The following is a 6,000-nucleotide window of genomic DNA, read 5'->3' as shown; positions in this document are numbered from 1 at the left end:
TGAGGCAAATCATTTAGTTTATGTGCAGCTCATATTTTTCAACTATCAAATGGGAGGACTCGGGGTAAATCTCTATATAGTAAGTTTAGTTGTTAATCTTTGATCTATGTTTATACATAATCAACATGCAAAATGTTTATAACATAAATAAGTAATAAATACATGTATTAATAAATCAATATATGTATCTGTTCAATCAAAATTATTTCCCTAGCAAACTGAAATTGGTTTAGGCAAAAAAAAGAGAATATGTTAGTTATCAAAACTGAAAAATCTAGAGTGTATATCTAGATCCAGGTAGAGCTAGAACCAGGAGCTCAGCTCCTTCATATTCCACAGAAGGTATGGAAAGAACATGAACTGTGGAACCTGGATTACTAGCCCAGCTTCACCACTTACTAACTTTAAGACATTTGGAGATTTATCTCATCTCACTGAACCTTAAGAAAATTGGGTCTAAAAATCTAAACTTACAGGAAAATTCAACTTAGAGTATGGAAAACACAGACTATAGTGCCTGACACATAACATGTCCTCAGTAATAATCACTTCTTTTCCATACTTAATTAAATTCTATATTCCTATATAAACCTTGGCCAATTACTCCAGTTCTCTCCAAAGTTACCTCCAGAAGATTCTGGGCTTCTAAAGTTATCCAGAAGCTTGGGGCTGGATGGTGCTCATGGCATATAGGAGCAGGTACTAGAAATCTGAGTTTTACAGATTTTTAGCCCAAATCTCACTTTGGTAGACTGTCACATGCAAATGTATCTAAGTTACAGCCCTCAAAAGAAACCCAATAATGAGCAGAGCCATTAAAAAGAGCGTTAAATTCTGAAACATGACTGTGTTAATCATGGACATATTTTTGTTCTTAAATACATTCACACGCATAAAAAGAAGCATTTATTTTATATGAAATGCAAGTTGTCATACTTTAGTAGTCAAAATAGACAACCAAAGAAATGAAAACAACAAAATGATGGAGGACTAATATAATATAACACACTTCCTTAAAAATACAAACATAAAACTAAACACAATTTTAAAATCACTGTTTTTATTTTCTTTAATTTATATAACTCTTTAAAAAAAATAGATAACTAACTAAAGTAAATTAAACCTGGTCAAGATACATTTTATCTTTGAGGTGTCATCTAAAGAAAGATTTGTGGCTAAGATAATCACTAAAGGTTGAATTTACTGGAAAAACTAATTCTGAAGTAGGTCAAGAATTCCTTCAAAGCAGTAGATACACTTAAAAACATCCAAACTGTCAACTGCAAATCCAGTAACAGTGTTGATCCTGCAAAAATTTTTCACTGTCACTATGAAGTGAACTAAAAAGAGCCAAGAATGTGGTCAATGCCATGAAAACTATAAACTGCTTTTAGGATTTATATTTTTCCATCCTTCTAAAAGTAGCATTTAATAAAATAATCTGGTTCTTTCTCCAGTTCAATCATAATAAAACAGATTTCCAAACTCAATTTGCTATTATTTCTTCACTGAGTTTTAAGCACCCTTCATCCTTAAAACTAGAGTCTTTATCAGAAAAGGTATTTCCCCATAAGCCCAATGAGTATTATGAATTTTTGAGAGAAAAATAGCAATGACCTGGAGCTGAGATGTTTTCCCTCCTAAGCCACTTGTGTGGACAGCCCGTAAAATGATACCAATCCCTGAGAATTCGCTTGGCCTGTGTTTGTGGGGGTTTGTTCTGTTCCTCGATGGAGAAGAACAGAGGAAGCGGGCATGTGTTGAGTACTTACTCTGTGCCGCATGCTGTACATAACCTCATTACATTTTATCTTCAAACAGCCTGGGCAAGTAGAAGTTAATATTCCCATTTTATATTTTGGAAACTGATGCTCCAAAAAGCAATGTGACTTGGGAAAGATAACTCATCCAGGAAGCATCGGATCCTGACTCAGGCAGGGCTTGGTCTTTATCAGAAGGCCCCTGTCTTTCCAATGCAGCTGCTCCACGATGCTGCTTTCCCAGGATGCAAAGCTAAGGAAAGCTGAGAAGAAGAGACCCTGTCAAGAAGGAGCGATAGGCCTTTTTGCCGAGGACAGTTAATTACTGCAGCAAATAGCCCCAAATAGTGAGCTGCCATAAGCAAAGGACTTATAAGAACTTTAAGAACGTTAGTTTAGCAAAGCAAATTTTCAGTCCCTCACAAGGTCTTCTTGTCTGCCCTCTCATGTATCCACAGCCACTACAGATACCAAACCTAAACTTGTGATCTCAGAGACATTCCAGGGAGCAAATATGTACAGTTTCCCCTCAAACTTGCAGCTGAGGGAATACAAGAATCAGATTTTATGTGGGCAGGTCCGTTCTTCCCTGTGATCGGAACCGTAGTAAATACAGTGGGAATACCATCGACCACTTGACAAGAGTTTACCAGGCCTCGTGCTCAGGGCATTTCAACTACAAACAACCTGTGGAGTTAGAACTATAAGTTTTCTATTTCACAGGAGTAGGCAATGGGGATTAAGAGGGTAAACAACCCAGCAGAGGCCAGCGGCAGTGTGGAGCTTGGAGATCTGATCTGCTGGACACCAGAATCTGTACACACGCTGTTTTGTGCCTCCACCACTACTTGAGCCCCGTGCCCCCTTTACCCACCCTCACCTCCTGCCAAGGATGGGCTTATCTCAGCTTCAGAGTGGGCACCACAGAAATGACAGGGCACTAATTTATGCACTAATTTATGCACTAATTATTTTCTATTATTTACACAATTTATATAATTTATGCAAATTTTTTTCTTCTTTTTCTTTCAGCATCTTTTATTAAGATCAGCTTTTCTCCCTTTACCACCTTTCCAAGCTCTACATAATCTAAAATGTGTTTATAATATTAAAACGCCTCATTAAACTCAAAGGTAAGATAGAGACTTCATTCCCAGTCTCTCTTAAGCAATATGATTCAGAAACAAAAGAGATCCATTCACGAGAAAGACAAAAATCTTTTCCTATTCACTTTCTTCGTTTATCGCCTTTGGAATATTTTCCAATTCCTTTGTCAGATGAGTGTCTTAGTATCTTTTCCTCTTTTATTAACATTAGCAGTTTCTCATTTATTTTCAGTCTTCTCTTGTTATCAGCATTTTTTCCTATCTTAAAAGCGGAGTTATGAGTTTTCTGTCCCTTTAGAGTTTATAAGATAGTAAAAGTGTAACTCTACGGAGACTTATGCCTTATTCAATCTTTTACTCAGTTTGCATGTCTAAATCAAATCATTCCAGTGTTAATTGATTGGAAATACTGGTTTACTAGTTCACAACTTGACATAAAAGTTGATGAGTTCGACCTTGTCTCTAGGGACACATATCACCAAATCCTTCTTGGGAATTCTATTTTCAGAGAAGGTAAAAATGGAAATAGCCAAGCGAATTTTGTTGCTGTGTCATTTCAATGGATGGGTGTCAGAAATGTGGAATTCATTTGTCTTTCTTCACAGAGGCTCTTGGACACTGTTGCTCTGTGTTATGAATCTCTAAAGTAATAAAGCTGGCTCCTACACATTTCACTTGACAATATCTTTACTTTTGTAGTCCTTTTATGTATATACTCCTCTCTATCCATCAGTGGGAGTATCCACTAACATGTCCCACAATACTTTTAAATCACATATTGTGTGAGTGACCTCAGAAAATTTAACTGACAATTTTTAAAGCACATAACTTGGGTAAAGAAAATGCAAACCCTGTTATCGATAGAAAACTTTCCTATTTACCCTGCCAGTCATACTGGTCACTTGAATCACAGGATGGCTTCCTTTTAACTGTTGATAACATCCTCTCTAATTTGGGTTTAAAGGGGTTTCTCAATTATTTGCATTTCTTTATCACATTTGGAGAGTAATTACTCTTTAGAAATTTGAGGTTGCTTGGAAAATTAAAATGAAGCAAGTAATGTTTCTTTGGTTATTTTCTGTTTAACCAGTGAAACAGAGAATCATCAATTATATATCAGCCACTCCTGGAAGACTGAAAACACTTAGGCAGCCAAAGTAAAACACTGTCTTAGGTGGAAGGTTGCCAGTCACACCTTTGATATAAATCAACCAGAAAGCCTCAGGAAACAAGACCAGGGTATTAGCTCACCAGCTTGGAATCATCTGGCCTCAGGCCCTAATACAGAGCTTCTAGAAAGGCAGATATGGACAGCAGGTAGTTTCAGTTGTGACAGATCCCAGCTGGGAAAGAGGGAAGCTTCTGTTGTTGTCACAGATAATCTGATGTTTCTGTCACTCTTGCCAGCTGCAAAATCCGTGTTAAATCCTTGCACCACAGAACAGTCATGTTTTCAGGATTACTAGGGAAAGATCAGAGTCCTAAATATTCACTAATTGGATTCCAAATAGATGATCTGATGTGTGTGGCTTTAGAGTCCCAACATAGAGGGGAAAATATCAGATCTGCCTGCCCTTTTCTCACATAAAGAAGAGCTTTCATTTTTCAGGAGCTAAGAAAGCAGTAACAGGAATAACAAATGCTTTTTTAATAAGAGGTAATCAGCAATAACAAATGCTTTTTAATAAGAGGTGATTAGCAAGACCTTAAAAATCTCTTCTAAAGGCTCTAGGGGATTTTTGACCTTTCCCCAGGTGTCTCCATGCACCCTAGTCTTCAGGGATTACATTTTCTCTGCATTCCATATTCCCAAATGATAGGTCAAAACCTCATCCTGTATGACCTCAAGAGTCTACCATTTCATCCTTTTCTCCTCCCCTCTGAGGGCCCTCCTGTTAATTCAATAAACAACTAGTGGGGCAAAAAGGCATAGTGCTCTGCACCCAGTAATGGGTGAAACCGACAATTTTCCAAGGAATGAATAAAAGCAGAGTTTAAAGGCCATTCTCTGTCATCCTCCTTGTGATGCTTAAATTGCCCTCCACCCACCCCCACATGCAACAAACTGCACCTCTGTGCTCTCAGGAGGCAGTGTATGTTCCTTTAGTAATACCACAGTGCAGTGTGGAGGTTTGAGTTTACGTCTCTCTCTTCCTACAAGACCCTTCGAAGCTTACACAATATGTTGTTCTTTGTTTAGTAGCATTGACATCTAGAACAATTCTTGGCACATCAGGAATGCTCAAAACATGTTTATTCTTAGTAATGGATTTTTAAAGACTAAAACAATCACATTTGTAAATATATTCTTACTATTTTAAAAATCTCAAAATCTCGATTTCTTCTTGTTGATTTCTATATCATATCAAAACATACTGCAGTCTATTTTCTTAATCTTCCATGTTTTAAGTTTTTTAAACAGAGAAACAAAATGTTTATGCACAAAATTACATTTTTATAGTCCCGCCTCACTTTTTACATGGTCATGAGTTTACTCCCAACCAGCATCCACCCAAATGTAAACCTTCTAGGTCGCTGTTTTTCAAATATTTTATGTAGTCTTAGAACCCTTTCTCCAAAGAGAATCGTACCACAAGCATTAAAAAAGTACCACAAATTCACATCTCCACTTAAAAGCCTGCTGATAGGGCTCACTGTAGAATTGAATCCTATTGTCCTAAGGACTAAGTTAATTACTAATAAGAAATGAGGCTTTTTAGAAACTCTTCTGCTAAATAAACATCAAGCCCAGTCTCATAGATATTTTATGATTAAAACAAATAACCAGGAAAAGTTTATTCACACTGATTAGATTATTGAAATAGCTCCTATATTTCTATGGCTATGAAAGTAGATATTGGCTTCCTTGTGTCTATAAAAGCTAAAATTAAGAAAATTGAGCAGGGATCGAAAGTTAATGTGTTCAATTATTCTCATTTTGATTCTAATTTTGATTCTTCTAATTTTGTTTGGTTTCCTGGGATTGTCCACAATGACACAGTTTCAAACACACAAAAACTCAACAATAAGATACATAAATAGTAACTACAGCAAATAATAATGCACAATTTTTGTTTCACTTTATAGTTTACTAATTTCTTTTACATCATATTTAATCCTTGTCCATTCAAGGG

This window comes from Cynocephalus volans, chromosome 5 (assembly GCF_027409185.1).
Source record: "Cynocephalus volans isolate mCynVol1 chromosome 5, mCynVol1.pri, whole genome shotgun sequence".
In the NCBI taxonomy this organism is placed as follows: Eukaryota; Metazoa; Chordata; class Mammalia; order Dermoptera; family Cynocephalidae; genus Cynocephalus; species Cynocephalus volans.
Note: the sequence above shows the minus strand (reverse complement) of the source record.